Source organism: Micrasema longulum, unplaced genomic scaffold, assembly GCF_059751315.1.
Source record: "Micrasema longulum isolate JH-2025_06_02 unplaced genomic scaffold, ASM5975131v1 h1tg000605l, whole genome shotgun sequence".
NCBI classification, from domain to species: Eukaryota; Metazoa; Arthropoda; class Insecta; order Trichoptera; family Brachycentridae; genus Micrasema; species Micrasema longulum.
This window is the reverse complement of record NW_028277801.1, coordinates 410,817-433,923: the sequence shown is the minus strand read 5'-3', so window position 1 is coordinate 433,923 and position 23,107 is coordinate 410,817. Positions and strand designations below refer to the sequence as shown.

Below are 23,107 nucleotides of genomic sequence, written 5' to 3'. Positions count from 1 at the left end.
AATGAATTATCTTTTTACTGTCCATTCCTTAGTACGAGAAAATATTTGAATATCGTTGAATGTTTTCCTTGCTAATTGTTTTTTTTGTCTGCTTCCCACCTGTAACACTGTCTCCGAGCCAGGTGAGATAAACATTTCTTAGTATAAATATATATGAGACTTTATTTAAAAAAATACAAATAATAACATATTATTTTTTTATTTAAAGACTTTATATACTTAATATAAGGGCGGATATATTGCTTTAGGGCGATTTCTTCTAACCTACCCAAACCGTTCGATTTGAGAAAATAAGTTGTATATGGACATATTTTAAGTGTATAAATTTTTTTCTTCTTTTTAGAAACAGAAATTAACTAAATATGTACACTGTACAATAAAGAGAGGAGGGGGTAAAAGTGTCTAGATGGCTCATTAACACAACACAACATAGCAATGTAATCCTACTTTACGATGTTATGATCTAACTTTGATGAACCATAAATAAATCTTGTGTTTTAAAAAAATGTTTCTTTGATCAATAATCAAACAACCTTTCAATAAAGCCCATTATACGATGTTCCATTGTAATGGTCACCTATACCTATCAAATTTACGCCCCTCCCTTCATACTTTCCCTTTTTAAAAAAATGTTTATCTGAAAACATCATACATTTTCATAACCTAATCAGTGCAAGTCAGGGTTGCTTACTGAAAGCATGGCAAGTTGGTTTTATATGTTTATGCATCAACTAGGGTGAAGGTGTTTTGTGGGTTTTGCGTGTTGGTTTAATTGGTGTCCCGATGAAAAGACAGGCACGTCTCAAAACAGACATAGGTAGACATAGAAAAGTCGGTAAATGGTTACAGACAAATATTTAATAACATTTGGTAAAAAATTTTTGATCACAAAGTTAATATTTTATATAATATTAATAACACATAATCAATCATTGCCTACTGAATGACCGTTTTTTTTATGCGCCCTAAATTATTACAACATGCGTAATTGGCAGTGGCGATTGGTGATTTTATTTGCAGGTAAGCTATAAAATAAATAAATATATATTTGTACCTACAAAGTACGTACATAATCTAATGTGAGTTATATATATAAACTATAAATTACTTTTTTTTTTCTGTGGTTCTGTGTGATACAACAACTCTCATCTACGAAATCAACTCAAACGACGTAACTTTGTAAGATATTATATTATGTAGCTATATTATCCATTAATTTAACACATAACTTATACAAACGTTTATAAAAATATCACAATGAATTCAGTACAAATAAGGTATTCTCATTACGATTGAAATGTCAACTGGCTGATTTGTTCTGGAAATGAGTAATGCCAAAAACGGCCGCGTCGAGCGCCACATGTGTTGCGAGTCATATGTCAAAATTATCATCTCAAAGAAAAATAGTCCTTAAGAAACAATGTTTAAAATACTGTTTTCCAAATCAAGAATCTTCAAAAAATTTGTGTAATCTTAAAGTTAGTAAATAGGAGAAAAATCCCGCCACTGGGTTTAAGATGTTAAAAATATAGTACACTTATTTGTATGAAGAAATAAGCTGGAGTAATCGGCTAGTTCCTTGGCTCATTTCTGGCGCCGCCGGGCGCGCTTTATTTATATTTGGAGAAAAATACAAATGGTGGCAATGATTAATAAGATAGAGTAATTATTTGTTTGTTTTTCAGTAAATAAAGTTACCGTAAAACATTATTATGGATAGTCAAATATAATGGTAAGCTGCGCATAGCCGCTTCTATACACGGTTGGCCCCTGGTAATTAGTTCCCATTAATCTAACTAAGATTGGAAATTATTTTGAAGAAAAAGTATTTGGATTCAATTCAGTCCTTAACATATTGTTGATACATTAATTACATTGCAATTATCATTTACTTTAAAACATTCTTAAATAATAAATGGTATTAATTAAATATTGTATAACTGTATAATAAACTCGTAGGTAGTAATATTATTGTTTATTTTTGCATAAAAATGTCTACCTTGAAACAGGTTGTTTTTAGTTAGGTAGACTAGACGTAATCCAGAGAAATATATTACCTAAGTATATATGTAGTAGATAAAGCAATTGTATTTTTTTGTTAATAAACCATTATAATTATTATTATTATTATTTCGCGAGTATTAATCGCGTTGTTCCATGGATTCCCTTCTAAAGTTCTGACATCAACGTTTTTAATTGAGATGATAAATCCGTGATGTTTGGAATCACCTGAACTGTTAAGTTACCTGTAGCTCCACGGGATGCTGAGTAGTAGTGATCTGACTGCCGAACGTCATACACCGCTGATACAAACCCGTCCGCGCCATAACATTCCCGCCTTTTCGTCCGGCGCGAAATTAAAACGAAGATTCGAACAATAAAACCCATAGACACAGAAAAAAAACAAATGACTAATTAAGTACTTACTCATCAAAAATATTTCCTAGGGTAAAAAATATTTTTTTCTCTAAATAGTGCCGTGAATTAAAATTATTAATTTACAGTGTTTTTTTATTAAATCTGAATAATTACAAGATTCAAATAATTTTTTCTTTTTATTATTTGCATTCATATAGTGAACAGTGCTTTTAAAACCGTATTTTCGTATGGTGAATAAAAGTTGTTTAATTAGCAAGTGTCGTGAATAAAAATACGAATTTATTGTGTTTTTCTGATAAAATCTATCAAGCAATTACAAAGTTTGTATTAATTATTCGCTGTCCCATTTGTAACTGGATATTTCTACAAGTTGTTAACATTTAAGTGATTAGTTGTAATTAATACGAAAATGTGAATAATATTCTTTTTATTGTTTAAATTAATTAATGTCTTTATTATTCGGTTTCGTAACGTCTTGTAAATAAAATTCGACGTATTTTTATTGAATATAAAAATGAAATATACATTTTGAAATCGGCTAGAGACGTGTTTGAGATTATAAATTGTTTTATTTGCAAATCAAGAACAGTAGGAACATAAACAACACCGTATTATATTAGTGTTTCGAATTGTAATGATTTTAAGTAGAGTAAAACAATGTATTGTGATTTAATCCGTGTTTAAAAACATGTGAGTCAATTTACCTGGAGTGCAGTATTGACTCATAACTCATAACTTCACGCTGCTATACTCATTTTAAATAATAAGGTGAGTAACTCCACAAATTTATTTAAAAATAATAGTGCACAAGAATACTACACAAAAGCTCCGAAATGAAAAAAAGTAATAAAATATATATCCAAATATTTTTAATAATATCGACGGTGTACATCTATATGCATTATGCATATATATATCAGTACCTTAGAAAATAAAGCCATTTTGAAGTTCTGCTTTCTTCTTCTGCCATTTTGAAGTTGAAAATGCAGACATTATGGATGCTTGTTTATACGTGAATAAAACACCGAAATCCACTTTCGTCATAAAAATGTTTTTTTAAGTTGAAATAAAAATCTAAAGTATACTCTTTTCAATGCAAAAAACATCAATAGTCCCCGATACGCAGTTTTAATATGTTTTTTTATTATCAAAATAATCATTATTTTATATTGAAAGGACGAAATTATCTTATTTGGTTCAAAAGTTATCATGTTTTGGAAATCGCCCAATTACAAAATTTTGTTTCATGAACATTTTGTTCAATGTGACTCCCGTGGTTCACCTTTAAAGGAACAGATACTATATATTTATATATATATATATATATCGATACTCTGGTTCTACAGGCTAGAAAGTAAAGAACCTTTCCACAAAAACCTTTCCACATTTCAATAAAGAAATAAAAAAGTCGAATTTGTCTAATTTTTGGTCTAAAATTCAACAATTCCTAATGGAATTATCATTAAATCGGCACGATGTTAGTTCAATAGAGAAACATGTATATTTGACTACATGGCTGCTCTCAGGTAAAAATCCCGGATTGGAAAATCGAGTGGAGATATAGGTAAGCCCGCCTCTTTGTGTGGTTGTTGAGGCGTTCGGCTATCATTCTTGAGGTCCTGAGTTCGATTCCTGGTAGGGTGGACGTGAAATATAATTGTTCAAGGTTGTTTGGACTGCAATATTTCATTGTTCCTGGACTGGCACCTGATGCGTAAGACCAGTTACCTTACCCTTATGTCACAGACGATTGAAATATACTGCACTTGTTTTCCAAACGCAGCGCCCTATGCACCAATGGGTGCGGGAAGGGGAATATGATGAATGATAATTATACATATTTATTTTGAAACTTCCTCCTAATGTTGTAAGAGCCTCAAGCCTCAAGCCAAAGAGGTTACTGACTGGTTTCCTTAGTAAAATTGGTCGCGAAGAGGATGAGAGGTTAAAGATAGCTGATAAATGGCCTACACACGTTTTTGATTGAATTGTAATTTTTTGTTGATAAGTTTTTCTAATTCATTCTTATTATAAATATGTAACCACAGTAACCACATATTATTTTTATGATTGCCTAGTAAAATAGGTAGGTATAGTCGGGGTCTACGTTCAAGGCGCACGGAAGGAATGCGGTAGTGTGTTGTGACGCTGCCCGGTTGAATTTTTAAAAAAATATTTTTATTTTTATTATAATTTCTTTTTTGCATTTTTAATTTTATTTAAATAATATAATTATACATTTTTACAATTTAAAAAATTTCAAACGTATATTTTTTACTAAAACTAAAATCCCACCAAGCCACTTTCTGTTGCTTGTTGGTAGAGATTATAATTATACTTACTTTTATAATATTATTTACTTTAAAAAAAACAATGAATAACAGATATAAATTAACAGCCGGATAGCCGGAATTTACATTAGGTATACTTATATTAGTTACAAATACACAAAAACACAAAAACACAAAAAAAACCAACAAAAGCATAGTCTGTGTGTGGGCATACAATTTATTTTTAATTTAAATGAAGAATACAATAGATATAAATATTTTTTTAAAAAAATTGTCACTAAAAATGAGAAAATTATAGTAAAAGTATATTCTTTTCATTAAAAAAAGAAGGTATTTAAATCCGTTTTTTATCAAGAATTTCAACAAAAATTTAAAATTTCTCTTTAAAACTCTTTGATATTCATATTTTTTTTTTTTATAGACACAATTTTATTACAGCACAATAAAATTATTTTTATATCCCGACTTGTTGAAAAAACCCGCTTTAAGTCGGGACTCTTTTTTACTAAAATCAATACATTTATAAATATGATGACACATCAATATACTACTACTACTACTTCTACTACCATCACGCCATTTCCCCGTAGGGGTAGGCAGAGAGAATGGACCGCCACACACTTCTATCCTGGCATACATTCCTAGCTTCTTCCACATTCATACATCTTGTCATACATGCCCTTCGGTTTTGTCTGCTTTTGACATGACCAGACTTAAGATTTTGGTTTATCTAATCATGCCACGTCTTCCTTGGTCGTCCTCGTCTCACGTTGCCCTTCATTTTCGCCATGTATACTTGTTTTACCTTTCTTTCGTCGTCCATTCGTTCTACGTGACCAAACCATCTCAGAGATCCTTTCTTAATCTTATCAGTTATACTTGACTCAGATATACACTCTCACCTGATTTAATCATTCGTAACCTTATCATACATTGATTTCCTACAGTAATAAAAAAAAATGTCAATATACAAAGTACATAATAAAAACTTATACATGTCAAGAAATACCATACAGATAAGTTATTTACTTTACATAGGTACTGCGTAACATTCACCATTCAGCTTGTGGTTGAATATTTTCATTCCTTCAATTCTTCCATCAGTCGTCCTTATCTACACAAATTTGGAAAAGCTCAAAATATTATTGAACTCATATTGATCCTAGTCTTTTATATGAAAAGGGAAAAAAGAGAGAGGATAAGAGAGATTAAGGAACAGAAAGAAGATGTTTCTTTAGGCGTGATTTAAACAGAGCTATTTTTTTATATGGGAGATGCATTATTTTTTACCTTGCTTTTACAAGGTTTATATTTGAAAAAAAAAAGATTTTTATGCTATTACAGTACTTTATATTAGCTAAACTGTTTGAATCAGGAAGGATATTCTAATGTAGGCCAATCAGGTACTTCTCAGCATTTGCTCATGTGGAGAGGAAACCACTTAAAGCTCTTCGGGAGAAGCCAGCCTGTTGACAGTTGTCAACAGGTCTTCCGTTCCACTAGAAGAGTGTTCGGCATTTTGTTCCCTGCTTTGTTTTTTTTAACCAATTGCCTGCACTATATTGATATTGATCATGTATGATACTACCTCTCGTGTGAGTTCTTTATTAACTATACTTTGCTTATAATATACAACGTTTATATTTCAAAAGATAATTTTTCTGCTTTTATATTACTTTTTATTTAAACTGTTGGGATCAGAAAGGATATTTTAAAGTGGGCCAATCAGGAACCCATCAGCATTTGCTCATGTGGAGAAGAAACCACATAAAATTCTTCAAGAGAAGCCAGCTTGTTGGCCGAGTTCTTTATTACCTATCACCGATGGGATGTCGCATAGACCCAGGCTTCTGCATCGCGTCTCCAGCTATTGTCACTGAAAGCTGAAAAAGGGGCAATGCATCAACAGATGAGGGACATCTTGGGGAGTTTTATCCTCGCATGGGCAGCTGTCGATATGGGAGAGAAAAGCGATGCAGGTAGCTCATGAACCCACCATGACCCGTAAGAATCTGGGTTAGCTCGTAGCCAGCCTTCTGCATTCTCTTGAAATCATAGGCATAGAAAATGGTAGGGAAAAACATTTTAGTTATACATCCGGTAGTTTCACTCAAATAACGATCATTCCAGAATTGAAGAGTCCTGCTTCTAATCTTCCTTTTGGCAAAGCTGAGCGGGAAATCGGCAAAACCACAGCTATTGTGGAAACATCTTTGATAGAGGGTGGAAGATGATTTCAGAGTCAAGTCGCATGGACTCTATATGAGTTAGAGAAGAAGAAGGATAATTAGGTCAACCATGAACTGATGAGCGTTGAATTGTTTCAGCACTATGAAATACCTACTTTAAACATAAGTGAGAGGGTGTGATAGTCCCTTTGGGCCGCGATTACAAACGCTATCTTCATCGACACATATCGAGACGGTATAAAGTAAAATCAATATTTAAATCCAAAAAAATGTATATTTTTATAATAATTTAAAGTATCTTCGTCGGTTACCTGTAACTGAAGATGTTAGGAATGCATATTCTATTTTTCAAACCAAAAAATATTTTAGCTTTTTAAAAAAATTTAAGATAAAAGTTAACTTCCTATTGTTATACGGGCCTCGTGGTGTAATTGTCGCATTGCCTACCATGCAAGAGGTTTCGGGTTCGATTCCCGACATGGTAAGTATGGAACATTTATTTTAAAAGGATGTTTTTACACTAGAATATGTCATAGTCCCTGGACTGATATCTGAAGCGTAAGACTGACCATCTTATCTTTATGTTACCAAAATTATTAAGATACGCATCGATAAAAGCTATGTATTCTTAAGTAAAATCTAGTACTTATCGATAAAAACCCGACGTTCTCTAAATATTGTATAATCAAAATGTGCGTTTCGTCCTTTTTTAGAACGTTTATCGTTAAAAAACCGGTTTGGCTATATATAATAATATTTCAGTATATTATGGGGTACCTAAAAGATAGACGCATGCTGTAAAATCGGATTTGTTATCTTTTGCAAATAATAATTATTTTTATCTCAGATCTCGCAGGGAATCTCGCAGGGTATCTCGCAGGAACGTAGTATCTAAAATGTGAAATGAATGTACTATACATTTACCTACTTTACCAAGAGGAAAAACCTTAAAAAAATATATATTTTGTAGACTTAATGTTATTAAATATTTTTATATAACCACTTGTAGACTTTTCTTTGTCTACCAATTTCAAGACGTATTCGTTTCTTCGTCAAAAAACCAATTAAACTAACATGCAAAACCCACTATACACCTTCACCATAGTTGCACAAAAATATAAAACCAACATGTCATGATTTCAGTATGCAACCTTTACATGCACTGATTGGGTTATAAAAATGTTTGATGTTTTGAGAAATAGTTGAAAAAAGAGGGTATGAAGGCAGGGGCGTGAGTTTAATCTGTATAGGTTGACTATTAAATATAACTTAATAGTTTTGAAAACGATTTAGTATTTTTCTTGTTTTTTTAAAAAAAACTCTTCGTATAAGAAAAAACATTTTACAAATTTTAACCGCCATTGAATTGCCATATTAAAAATTGATATTTTTCCAATTATTTACATAAACATATTGAAAGTCCGCATTATAATAAAATTTTATCAAATAATCGTTTCGTCTTGTAAGGACATGATTAACAAGACAAAACGCGTTACATATGTTTAAAAAATAAAAAAAATTAAGTAAAATTAAATTCAATAAAAGTGTTTTATTTTGGATACCGTACAAAATTTATTACGGAATTCTAAAAATACACAATAAACGAAAATTCTTACTAATAATTATAACCCTTGAGGTGATTTATTTATTTATTAAACACTTTATATATACGTATAAGGGCGGGCATATTGCCTTAAGGCAATTTCTTCCCACCTACCCAAACCGTTCAGTTTGAGAAAATTACAAATACATAGACATATTAAATCTTACAATTTTATACAAAAATTAAAAACAAAGATTAAAAAAATAAAAAGATATAAAAAAATAACACTATAATATGAAGGGTTGGAGAGGGGATGGGACGGAAAGAAGAAGGATAAAGGAACAATTGAAATATTTAGATGGTGACATTTCAATCTCGACTTAAATGTAAATAAAGAAGGGGCGTCTCAAACATTTGTGGGTAGATTATTCCACAATCTAGCGGCTACTACTGTGAAAGAGGAGGCAAGAAAATTAGAGCAGTGACAGTAAATATATTTTAACTTTATTATTATGTTTATTAAATTACATATTCTATCATATATGTGGATGTGTTACTATTATTACTTTTTTGTATTATTTTGTATTTATTTTTACTATCAATTAATTACAGAATTTAATGATAAAATGACTATATTATTAATAACATATTTCAATGTATTATTATATAACTTTTCTGCATTCCATTTTTCGACATGCATAAATTTTTCTTATTTATATTTTTCTATTATTGTTTTTTTGTATATTGTTTTACAATTGAAATATTTAGATGGTGACATTTCAATCTCGACTTACATGTAAATAAAGAAGGGGCATCTCAAACAATTGTAGGTAGATTATTCCACAATCGAGCGGCTACTACTGTGAAAGAGGAGGCAAGAAATTTAGAGCGATGGCAGGCTATAAAAAGGGTTCTTTCGTTACTAGAACGAAGAGATAGTTCGTGTTGTGAAAGAGGTTGGAAGAGCTCTCTGAGATAAACAGGCGAAGTGGGATTATTTAAGATATTGTGAAGAAGTGGTAGAATGTGAATGTGATTATCACAAAAATGGCGCCATATAAATTATCCAACTATAATAATATCATATAATATCGATTTTAAAAAGTAGATGTTATTTTACACAACCAGACACGTGACTGCTCTAGGCAAAACTGATACAAGGAGTAATTTTTTGGAACTAATTACTTAACAATAGCTGAAACTACTTAAAAAGGGTTAAATATGCACCGACAGTTATAAGTTACATAAAATGAATTCCTATTTAATACATTTATGAGTTATTTTACACCTGGGTCCTCATTCTAAAGGGAAGTTAAAATTTAACTTCAATTTTATCTACAGAGCAAAATTAAGTTTTTGTATGAAAAATAAAATGTGTTTACACTTTCTTTTCTAAACATATTACATTACTGGTTTCCCACGAAAAAAAATTTTAGTACTAAAGTACACATTTCTTACATAAATATCAGATTCGTTTCGATATGTATTGATGAAGATAGCGTTCATAATCGCGGCGCTGGACAAAATTGTACCGTCAGAGAGCAAAGGGTGAATGAAATCTTTAGAAAACATTAATTCGGACAGCAGAGGGACCATGTACCATTAGATAGGTGGGGGAAATGACGATGATAATAATATGTTAATTGATAATTGACCCAAAAATATTTAATGATTTAATGCCAAATAAAAAGGATTTAAAATGTAGAACATATTTTAAAATAAAAATAATTGCACATATAAATAGTCAAGCGAGAGATATTTTTGAAAAATATATGTAGACTAATAAACGCATTACTTTATATAATTGGTACACATATTATTTATATTCATATGCAAAACATTATTGATTTTTTTTTTTATCAAAACAGGCCAGGAGCCCAATTACAGTGGTAAATTACGCCACAGAACGCCCATGCTTGAGAAAAATAACATTATTATTTTTTGTGTTCTCACTGGGAATCGGACCCGGAATTTTCCATGCTTGAGTCAAGTGTCTAAACCACTACCCCACGGAGGCCACCAATTTGTTTTTTTTAAATGATTTATTTTTATATATTATTTGTGTTTAAGAAACATAATGTATTTATAGCACATATACTCGTACATATAGTTTATTTATTTTTTATTTTATTAACATACACGGCAAAATTGCCTTTTATAAAACTTACTTACACAATCGTATTTAGTTTAATTATTTAAAAAAACATACATTACCAAGATTTAGAAACTAAAATTAAACCTAAAAATTATATAACACATTCAGTAGAAGTTGAAAACAATAAAAAAATAATGTAAAAATCAAATAAAATATTTTAAATGGTAAATATAACAGGAAAATCACAAAGCACTGTTTCATATAACAGTTATACTAAAGGCTTAATTACCATTCACCATCTTTGAAAAAGTTCAATAGGTTTCATATATAAGAACAATATCCTACACCAAATATATCCGATACGTGGGAATAACTTTGCAGGGTTCTAGGAGTCTATTTAATACAGCATTACAAGTATACACTGTCCGCGAATTGTTGCTATAAAACGGTAGTACCTGTCTAGTAATTTTTCCAGGTACCCTGAAGTTGATGAGAAATAACAGTTCTGGGCAATCCTATATTGAATACATAATATAATAACATATTTACTTTATATACGATATAAATATACTAACGATATATACTTTATATTTATTGGACATGAACCCGGCAATGCTTTGCTATTGCTAGATATAAAAAAATACTCGTATATACTTTAAATGAACAGAATCCAAAGTTAAATATTAATTATTTTATCTAGTCTTGGATACATTATTATTTTCGAATTGGTTTACATAAATTGTGAGGACAGAGAATTTTGATAAATAGGTATTCGAACATTGTTTTCCTGTCACTGTCTTGCAGATGCCTCCCCGATACTGTGCGAAAAAGACAACCGCATTTCAGACCATTTGTTAAAATAGACATAATCGACGTTTCGTTGTCCCGTTTTTTGCACCTCAAAACTGAACCGATTTTGTAATGTTTTTAGACAGAGGATCAAAATAAAACTTTCTATGTCGGTACTTTTTGCGTTTTTAAAAAATAGTTATATTTATATACCTTGCGCCCGAAGACAGCAGATGAAACTGTACTTTTTTATAGGTTTTTTGATGGTCTAGTTCCCATAAAAGATATTTTTTTTTAAAATACGAAACAATAGAAACACGCCAATGGTATAATGAGTAAAAAAACACTACTCTAGTGCTATAATCCAGAGAGAAAATGCGGGAATACGGATGTGTGAACAAATGTCGAAAGATCAAACATTATAAGTTTTTTTACTTCATAATGCTTTTATGCAACCATCGAAACAGCCAAATGCCCCTTGCCTAGAACGCTGTTGACAGATGATCCGCCTCTGATTGAACTACTTATACTGTAAAACATAAAAAATCTCCACCTTGGAATAGGCTGAGTCATGTTAGATGGCGACTGTCCTAACCGGAGGACGCTTCGTATTAATTTTCTAATTCAGTAGTTTTTTATAGATTCCCTGGTATAAAATATGTATGCCTTTTTATGAAATAATTTTTTTAAATGATAAATAAATACATTTAAACTATCCACAATATATGTTAAATAAAGATTGCATTAGTTTTTCGGCTAGACAAGGTGATTATCCATTGCAATTGTTGGTAAATAGGTAATGGGTACCTAACAATAGAGACCGGAAATGTTGCTCGTGAATGGCGGCAAACGGATACGATTCACGAACCATATCCGTAATAACCAATTATTATCTTCTCGTCATAATACAATTCATCACTAATTATGTCATTCTGAATGACGGATCACCATTCAAATGTTCAGAGGTAACTACGGAAAACTTGGGTAAATTTACATAATTGAAAAATACCACGTTTTTACAATGAAAAAAGAAAATGTTGTTAATAACTAGGTAGGTACATTTAAAAACCAAAAGGCATTTTTTGCTACTGCCATGAAATCGTTTCCGCATAATGTAATTTTTATTACTTTTGAAATGATTTTTATACTTTTTCATACTGTCTTAGCTTGTATTATGTATGTATTTGTAATTTTAATACGCTTTTCATACTCTTTTAGTAACTTTGTTAATTTTAAAAACTATTTCATTCTTGTAAAGAAAACTGTATAATGTATGTGATTTTTACATACATGTAATTTTAAAACTTAAAAAAAATATTTTTTAGAATATATTATTAATAAATTAGAAAATAATTAACAATGTTTCAAATATAAAAAATGTAAGCAATAAACACACTAATCTTGCTATAACGTTTTTACTGTTTGTGTTTTCGAAACGTTTTTTTATTTATTTTAAAATTTTTGATTTAATTTTTTTTTATAGTTTTGATTGGACGCAAAAAAATTCTAGATGCAATAAGTCCGCTTTTTCAAAAAAAAAAAAGAGAATACAATTCAATTCTATAAAAAAAGATTTTAATTAATATATTTCAATAAATTTTATTTTTTTGAAGTATTACCGAAGGCATAATTTTACGTAGAAAAAAAGAAAAATGTCACAAAAATGTAAGTGATTTAAAATGCTTGTATTTCTTTTCAATAACAGAATATTAAAATTTTGCTTCGGCTTCTTTCATATTCAATTTATTATATTTAAATTATTAAAACAAATTTTAGTTCAATACCTAGTTTTTATTGAGATCCCAGATACCTAAGTTTAGTCTAAATTTGAAATAGCGTAATATGTCGGTCTAAAAGTAATTATATTTTAGTTACATAATACTTTTAAGTATACCTTTAAATACCTTTAAAAAATATTGTTCTTATCTAATTTATGTTTTTTTTATTTTGTTGTTATTGCGGGATTAAAAAAACATTCGTTTTAAAATGGTAAAATCGTATGATTTCCTAATTTTGCGAGCGTTTTACCAGACTACGGCCTTAATCATCACATTCATTTCATTGTTTTGCTTAATCCTACTGCATATTAATTTTGTTTTATCCAATCTCAATCATCGGTACATGATGAAGATAACGTTTATAGTCGAGGCCCCGGCATTATATATGTTTTATCAATAAATAATAATAAAACAACTTTATTGATCTAGGTGAGATTTATCTGGCTGAATAGGGAAATATCACATACTACGAATACCGATAAAAATATATGAAATGGATTAAGAATAATTGATTGTATTTTCAAAATCAATATGGATATTGTGGAGAAATGTTTTCATACATAAACGTAAAAAAAAAACTGAATAAAAATACGTACGTAGAAAAACGCGACGTTTTTGGCCTTGGTTGTTGTGACGTCAAGATTCGTGATATTGTTCTACAGACATTTCATTGGAAAAAAACTAATAAACATGAATCGCGACGTATTAGGGACGTGGCTAATGAATTAACCATTTTTGTGGGAATTCAAAATTACAAACTTTAAGTATTTTTTATGCTGCATGTAATTAGCAAAAAAAAATTTTTTTTATTGGACAGTATTTTATTGACCTTTATTACTTTAAAAATGTAAAAAAATGAGTAATATTTCCCTATGTGCTACTTGGTAAAATTGGCCACTCAAACCCGCCAAAAAAGGGCATAAGCGCTGTTAATGCCTAGACCAAATATTCCCTTCTCAAAAACGACTGTAACTAATTCATTTACATAGAAAGCAACACCATATAAGTTGACACACATATATTCGTATTGTAATCTCCGCAGGTTTACATTTTTAATTGAGTTAGCTAGCCCATTAACTTTGATTTATACGTGTTTGTTGTCAAGGTACTATATAATCAAGACGCTAAACAGCGTTCAAGTCATTCTTATAAAAGAATTAGCAAAGAAAACCTGTAAATAATAAAATATGCGATTGTGCTATAAATCAGACGAGCGAATTAGCAAAGGTTTATCTCTTCTTCGCTTGTAAAACATAAAATATACATAATGATGTATTCAATGTACCGCTTTTTCAATGGCGAATTCATTTTCTTGTAGCGACATAATGTAAATATATCAGTAATTTGAACACAAACAATCTGAAATAACATTTGTTTATTTATTTTATTAATTTACTGAAAAAAAACTACAGCCTTATTATTTTTATAGTTCATGGGCCAGTTATAGATTTCTCTTAGTTTACTCACGAATTTTTGTGTTTTGACAAAATGAAAAAAATAAATTATTTCAGTTTTTAAAATGTTGCTGAAGATGGGTGTTAGTGAGGGGATGTGTTACCAAGGAGATATATTTCAGTTCAGTTCAGTGACGAAAATCAGTTTTTATTATAAGTAAAACATAGTATTGTTATTTTCTGTTTAGAAAACAGTGAGAATGGTAAAACATATTTAAGAAGGCAAAATTAAAATATAATCAAACATATTAGGCATTGCCTATTCTTATTAATTTTCTTTATAAATAATGTAATATATTAAGTTGGCTTAATTTGTTGCAACAGAGAAGGAAAACATTTTTAAGAAGGTAATTTAATTTTACTCAGAAAACATACAGTCATACATACATATTAAAAACAACATTTTTTTATGCAAAAGATAAAAACATTAAATGTGACAAAAAATAAATTAAATAAGAAATTTAAGTGAGAAAAGAATAATAATTGTTAACATTTGCGTTTTCCGTTGAGGTAATAAATTAAAATAAATAAAAATACCGAATGTACACTCCGAGCCATCCACGCACACACACATGAACGCACATGTAAAACATACACAAACATATACATTACATGCGGCACATATACATAACATAAACCACTCAAGATGCACATTCAGCAACTATCCCAAATAATCGACCCCATGAAGAAATTATAATGAAGAATACGGAAGTCTAGGCATTTACAGGGCTAATGACCTGTCATTGGCTAGTTTAAGTAACCACTTTACACTGTGTAACATTCAACATCCTGCCCATGTTTGAACATCCACAGTTCCTCAACTCTTTCATCTGGCGACTTTTGTGGACAGCCGAATTAGTGAACGAGAACATTACACATACTACAACTACATACTAATGAGTACTTTTGTAAACGGTTGAACAGTCAAACTAGTCGATTGATGGAAGAGTTGAGGAGCTGTGGATGTTTAAACATGGACAGTAAAGTGGCCATTTAAACTAGCCAATGACACGTCATAAGCCCTGTAAATGCCTAGACTTCCATATTTCCGTCTCAAAAATGTGTTCCCTCTCTGTTGCAACAAATTAAGATCGGAATAAGGGAGGAAATTCAGCCTGTTTTCAAACATTTGGACATAAAACAATATTAAATTGGCATTGAAAAAAAAACGGAAATTAATATTGTGCAAAATAATTTGATGTACAATGTACGCATATTCACCGAAAAAAAATATTTATCTACTATCCTTATAGTTCAGTTTAGTGTACAAGTACTAGAATTTCAACCGTCCATGCGCTCTGTAGCTGCAAGATGTGATGTTATCTAGCTCCTATATATCATAATTGTTATATATCATAATTGGAGACGAGGAACTAGAATCACAACCGTCCATGCGCTCCGTAGCTGCAAGACGTGCTGGGATATCTATTTATTGTACAGCGCCCTTGAGGTGATTTTCACAAAAATGGCGTTATATAAATTATCCAAACATATATACATATATGCATATTTTCCAATGTAAGTTTTTTGTATCCGTCTACTGTGGCCTTTTTCTGTAACATATTCGTTTCGTAAGTTCATTCGAATCGTATGAGAGGGAACAAGAGCAAAATACAATTTTAATTGCGTTAGAGCGAGATGGATATATGACGAACGAACGAATGAATTTACGAAACGAAATTGTGACAGAATAAGCCTGCTGATAAATAAGATAAAATAATATTTTAGTCACTTATCAAAATAATATCGTCATCATTCCCTTTCCGCACCCAATGGTGCATAGGGCACTGCATTGGTACACCAATCACAGTTCATCTTGATTATTTTTGTCACATGAAGGTAAATCGGGTTGTGGTCCCGTGGCTAGTGTCTCGGACTCACGGACCAAAGGTCCGATATTCGAATCCCACTCTACCCCAACTTGATTCCATTTTCTAATAGTGAGTTATTTACAACTCGTTGAAAATGGCCCTTAAAATGAAATATTTGGGTAAATCATAAAAATGCAAATATTTATTTTTTATAAAAAAAAAAAAAGATCAGTCTTACGCTTCAGATACCAGTCCAGGGAATGAAAAATACTCTATTGTAATAACACCCCTTAAAATAAATATTTCATATTAATCATGTCAGGAATCGAACCTGAGACCTCTTGCAATGTAGCCAAACGCGCTGATAAATGGTGATTTCATTATAAACCTTTTCTTTTTTTGTATGGGTCTGAAGGGGTGGGTAATAGGGGGCGCCGTAGAAATCCCGCACAGGGCGCTGGTAGTGCTAAAAACCGGCCCTGCCAACAGGTTATGTTGCAAGTTCATAATGATATATTATAAATTATATTCATGGGCTCCATTTAATTTTGTATAATTCCTTGAAATACTTTACTTGTCATATAAAATTTCTGTGTGTTACCTCTGACGCGCGTATCATAGGTTACACATCACTGTCCTATACGTAAAATGTTTGTATTTCATAGAGCGAACATTTAAAAGCGCTTAGATTTTTATGAGTGTTTTTATTAGTGGATAATACTAGTAATAAAGTTCCAGGTTATAAATGTAGTAGGCTGGATTGTACACTCCTATTTTTTATCTTTGATGAGGCTTAATTAAACGAACTAGTAAGGCAATAAATATATAAACCATAAGTAAGTCATATAATTTATACCACGTGGGTGGAGTTGTTAGTAACGCTTACGCCTACCTGGGTAATTACAGAATAAAGTTTAAAAAAAGTTTTTTCCCAAAGTATTTTGGTCATCATTCCCTTTCTGGAATTCAGTGGTGCATAAGATACTGCATTGGTACTCAAATCGTCGCGTAAAAGCAGTCATCGATCAAAATAATACACGACTGCAGGAAGTCAACGAAGTTTGATACTAAATCCTTGCACACACATGTAACTTAGAAACAATCTTTTTCATAGAGAGCTTTGAAATCACCGCTCTGCGATACAGCTCTCTTGGTTCCCAAGGTCTGGCAACCAGGGGCAAACCGTGTATAGAAGCGATTATGCGCACCTTACCATTATATTTGACTAACCTTAATAATGTGTTATTGTAACTTTATTTACAGAAAAATAAATAAATTATTAATTTTAAATAAGTTCCACCATTTGTATTTTTATCCAAATACAAATATAAATTTTAATAAAGCGCGCCCAGCGCCTGCGGTGAGCCAAGAAACTAGCCGATTATTCCAGCTTATTTTTTTATACAAATAAGTATACTAAATTTTGAATGTATTAACCGGGTGCGGGTTTTTTCTCCTAGATTAAACTTGCAGATTACACAAATTATTTGAAGATTCTTGATTTGGAAAACAGTATTTCAAACATTACTTCTTAATGACTATTTTTCTTTGAGATAGTACTTTTGATATATAAATTACTTTCATGCGTCATATTGCAGGACATATAGCGCTCCACGCGGGCGTTTTTAGCACTTTTAATTACTAGAGCAATGCGGCTAGTTGACATTTCAATTGAATACCTAATATCGACTGAATTCATAGTGGTATTTTTTATTTATTTTTGAATGAATTATATATTAAAGTAATGGATAATATATCTTTATAATATAATATATCACGAAGTTACATAATTTGAGTTGATTTTATGGATAAGAGTTGTTGTATCATACAGAACCACAGAAAAATATGAATTCACAGTAAAAATTACTTACATTATATTATGTAGGTACCTTTCTTGTAGGTACAAATATATGATATTTTTTTATAGCTTACCTGTAAGTAAAATCACCATTCGCCACTGCTGGCGACGGTACGTCGATGATGTATTTGTGATTTGGGATCACACACCGGAGAGACTGAAAGTTTCTAGAACACCTAAATAGCCTGCACCTTGCCATACAGTTTATCTTGGAAATAGAAGAAACAGGGTCCTTCCCTTCCTTATGTGGAAGTTACAAGAAAACACGACGGTAGCGTGGGGCATAAAGTGTATCGAAAGCCAGCACATCCCAATTGCTATCTTCATGCTACTTCTCATCAACATTCGGCCCAAAAACTGGGTCTCATAAATAATACGCTTGCCAGAAAGGCAACGCGTATGAAGAAAAAAACAAAGAAAATGAATGAAATATTTTAACGAAAGCGCTAGAAAGAAACGGGTTTCAAAAATGATGTTTTTAATAAAATAGCTTCCTTTTTAAATACTAACTGGACACAATACATGTCAAAAATAACAACAGCTTGTTTGCCATATGTACAGAATGTTACAGATAGAATTTCCAAATTCTTAGAATTCATACGTGGAAATCAAAGAAGTTTTCCATTACACCACGAGACGGATATTTTTTTCCGCCTCTATAATTTATTCCCGTGTAAGATTTTTGTTGAGCTTTTATCGAATCCTTTTGTTGACAATAAAATTTCTTGTTTGACATTGAGTTATGTAGATAACATTCAATAAAAACTGCAAAGCATTGTTTCGCGTATTGGCCCACATCGCAAGGTTCAAATGTAATTTTAATAATTTTAAAATGTAAAAAAACGTAACATCTTGGTCAAATATAAGAATAGAATTAGATATTCCAAAAAAAATAGGAAACCATTTTATGAAAGAAATATTGAAGTCTAGAATCATCTTCATTGGCTCTAATCCACTTCGGCTTTGGCCTCCTCTCACGTTTGTCGTCATCTCCGTACTCCTCCAGTTCTAGATGCCAATACCATCCACATCCCGCTTCACTCCATCCAGCCATCAGAGTTTGGGTTTACCAACGTTACGTCTACCTTAAGTGTGTGAAGTATCTTATTGGATATTGAAAGCATCCACCACATACCCGAATCTGTTTTAAAGACAAAATGTCTTTCTTCGGATTCACTCATACGAGCAAGCAATTTTTTATATTTTTTTATTGCAAATTGATTATATATCTTCCTCTATTAACCAAATTTAGTAAGAAAAAGTGCCCCTCCACCTCATTGACTACAAGGTAATGACAAGGGGAAGTATAAATAAATAAAATAAATAAATCCATCACCCAGTTCAAACTCCTTTATGTTGATAGTGATAGGAAACGTTAGTATCTACTCCCTGGAGCACTAGAACACCCCAAAGCAGCAAATTTACCCAAAAACTACCGGTTGCAAACCAACCACCACCATTCATGCCCACTTAAACAGTAATTATTGAAGAATTTTACCTTGTCAGAGAAAAGCGATAAAGGAGACGTATATTCCGTGCTCAGGGAAGTCTTCAGCAAAAGATGTCCACTACAGTAAACATCTTTTGCAAACGCGGGATCAAAAACCTCAGGCCTCAGACACGTCCAGTGACTCCTGTTCAGTAAAGGATTGATTACCCCCACCTTCTCTTAGATCCAGACAAAAATGGCACAGATATGTGTGACATGAGTGTCATACTTTTATGTCACAGATTATTGAAATATGCTGAATTTGTTGTACAACATATTTAGAAGATCGCACAATCACAAAAATTTGTTTCCTGAATATTTCGTTCGATGTGACTCAGTTTATCCTTTAAGGTACAGATATATTTTTTAACTATTATTAATTCGGACACTTTTTGATGACACACGGGCTACTTATTTAAATGTTTGCTTTTGACGAAAACCATCGCCATCCCCCAAAACGATACGATAGACTCAGCATCCCTAATCTCGTTCGGCAACTCATCAAACATCTTTCGTTCTTTTAGGTACAGATTGTTCCGAGTTGCCTTGATTTTTGTTTTTGGTATTCCAAAACATTCACTATTTTATACAATTTTCCAAATTCATAGTGAAAGGAGCAAAGAAAGTATTAGGCTAGATTTAATAAATTAAATAAAATTCGTAGTTTTTATTATTGAAATATTATAATGTAACTTGTTTATTAACATATAACAACAGTGGTGAAGAACATTTTAGAGAAGGCAATATAGTAGTCTAGGCATCTAGGTTATAAGCCCCGTAGATGCCTAGACTATATTGTATTCTCTAAAATGTTCTTCATCTCTGTTGTAATATATTCATATTCACAGCTCCGCAGGGAGTTAAATCCAGTCCTTGTCGACAAAAATTTAGACAAACTCTAAATATTATTGGTAACTCGTTTATTAACTTTTTTTTTTAAGTATGAGCGAAACCGAAATGAAGACCCTTGGTCTTTTGAGGGAGTACATTACTTATCTTAAGGGTACACTAGTAAATATGTAGTTTACCGTGAAGATGGCTCTTGCATTGGTAGTTTAATGTTGGAACGACTTCAACCAACACGAGATCACCCAAAAAACAGACTACACATTTTGGCCGAGCTGCTTAAAATTGCTTTCAGAACTCTAGTCTAGAGCCCTCGCAAACTGAATCAGAAATTGTAAGCAACGTAAAAGGTGTAGATTTAATCTGAAAAATATTGTGTTTGCTGTCCATTTAAGAATTTCATATTATTTAACGACGGTGAATTTTATTCCAGTTATAAATGTATATATTAAATACGTAAGAACATTTAAATTTATTTAACATTCAATTCACATGTACGCTCAGAGAGCTTTTACAAGTGTGTACATAGAGAAAAAGATATAAAGTAAAGGAATAACAAATATATATATATTTTATTCATACAAATACATACATATTACAAAAAAATACAATAATAACGTATCCCAAACTTTATGAGGCCAAGGGCCCTGTGTTTAGTTGTGTTACAACATAATGGAAAGTGGAAGCACGTACATAATTCAGCAGTCGCAGTAGTCTCCTGCAATGGTCTCTTCCCTTAGACAAAATCCAGACTTGCACACCTTCTGAAAATGGCTTCCGTTTTGGATAACTAAATATGTTCATCCAGGACAAATCAAAAGTAAATAGCATTTGACACATTCGAAAAAACATGTAATATAATATATTATGAGAAAACATTTTTTTTAAAAGATGCGCTAATACTTGTGATATATTTCCGGTTCTGGGTAAGTCAACTGACGAATCAGCAGAACTTATCGAGAGTAAGGGGAAGAGAACTTGAGAACATGCGAAGTAATTAATAAAAAGAATACTTCGAAAAATCACAACGCTTATAATACGAGACATGAAAATTTAAAAAAAACTTGTTTGATAAACAAACAAACCATCACGCCATTTCTCCGTAGGGGTAGGCAGAGAGGATAGAACGCCATAACACTCTATCTTGGCATACAGACCTCGCTTCCTCTACATTCATACATCTTCTCATGCACGCACGCCGATTATTCCTACTTTTGACATGTCCATCTTCAAGTATTTGAGGGACTGCCATGTCTTTCTCGGTCTTCCTCGTTTTCTGCATCCATCAACATTCGCATCGCAGATCCTTTTAGCCGCTCTTTCGCTGTCCATTCGCTCTACATGTCCAAACCAACGCAGCACCCCTTTCTTGATTCTGTCGATAATGCACGTCTCAGCCTTACACACTTCACGGATCTCGACATTTGTACACCTATCATACATCGTTTTACCACACATTCGCCTGAGGGATCGCATTTCGGCAGCATTCAACCTACTTACATCATCATTTTTTCCAATTCCATACTTCGCTCCCATACATTAGAGTTGGCACTAGAACTCCATGGTGAAAACTTGTTTAAGCTTAGTTTAATAGTCTATTAACAAATAATAATACTTTCAACCACTAAACTGCCTCATTATGTAGAGGAAAACGAAAAATATCGATCTCTCTGTGCTTATTACCGAGTCTGAGTAATTAAAGGATTGGAGAGTCGAAACAATAATTAAAGTCGACAGCCGAACGCTTCGAAAAATAAAGATGGCTGTTTTGTTCTGCGAACAATTTTAGTGAAAACATAAGGTAACTGGTTGCACTTTCGTGACTATTTTTATCTCGGTAATTAAATTAAAACCATAACTATAATATACTATTTATACGTATAAAAATATCCCGGGATACGCTGACTCTTGACAGTTTCTTCTACCTACACAATAATTTATTACTATCGATTAATTTCATTAAAAGCCTCTGAACACGTCACAAAAGTTTTACAGATGCAGACGAGGTGAATTTACTCTAATTTAATAAGTTTTAAATTAATATTTAAAAAATATTATTTACAGGTCTTTTTCTAATAAGTATGTACATTATTTGATTAACTCTCCCTTGTCTGGTCTGCGTTTTGTAGTTCTGTGGTCTTATGCCGTAACTAATTCGTTTTGTCTGAGAGGAAACGAGAGAGAAATATGGTTTTGATTGCGTTAGAATGAGATGGATATATGACAAACGAATGAACTTACGAAACGAAAGTGTGACTGAATAAGCCTGCAGCAGGATGTGAAATGCTAACGAACTGTCAGCCGTAAATCTCATGGGGTGGTATTCCAAACGCTCTAGCGGCCGTAGAAAAAGCTTTTAGAGAGTTTATATTTTGCTAAATCTCCCTCTCCAAGCCCAGATCCACAAAGTATCAAGTTATTAGGTAGGGAGCGAGCAAATGGAAGCATACATAATATTAAAGAGTACAAAAATAACAATTATTACATAAACAATAATTTCAATCAACATTTGAACAATGCAATTTGTAATTTTTATTTTTTTTGTCCTTGCTTTAATTTTATTTAGTTGTATTTGTATAATTTTG

At 31.6% G+C, this 23,107-nt stretch overlaps 1 protein-coding gene across 6 annotated transcripts in view; it reads left to right on the top strand.

Moving 5' to 3' along the window:
- Window positions 1-2,268: 2,268 nt before the first annotated feature.
- Window positions 2,269-23,107, top strand: part of Wnt2 (Wnt oncogene analog 2) — a 210,880-nt gene continuing 190,041 nt past the window's right edge. For 2 of the 6 annotated variants that reach the window (XM_088228732.1, XM_088228731.1), the window contains exon 1: window positions 2,269-3,147. The gene's annotated coding sequence lies outside the window, so the exon portion shown is untranslated. The remainder of the gene's footprint in view (window positions 3,148-23,107) is intronic. The other 4 variants (XM_088228734.1, XM_088228735.1, XM_088228733.1 and 1 more) reach the window with 4 other exon arrangements.